Genomic DNA, 203 nt, shown 5'->3' with positions numbered 1-203 from the left:
GATCTTCCTCGAGATTGGTCTCGTCCTCTGCTTCCATTGTGACCACGAGTCTCTTCTCTACCCCTTCTATCAACAATGTTAGCTTCTGAATAAGAACTCGAACCTCGCTCTTTCCTGCGAACTTCTTCGTTTAGAAGGCTATCAGTGACGGTGTCAATGGTAAGCTTTCCCTCCGGTGCTGAATTGCTTAGAGTGACGACTAG

The sequence above is a fragment of the Brassica oleracea genome, chromosome C2 (assembly GCF_000695525.1).
Source record: "Brassica oleracea var. oleracea cultivar TO1000 chromosome C2, BOL, whole genome shotgun sequence".
Lineage (NCBI taxonomy): Eukaryota > Viridiplantae > Streptophyta > Magnoliopsida > Brassicales > Brassicaceae > Brassica > Brassica oleracea.
This window is presented reverse-complemented; position numbering follows the sequence as displayed.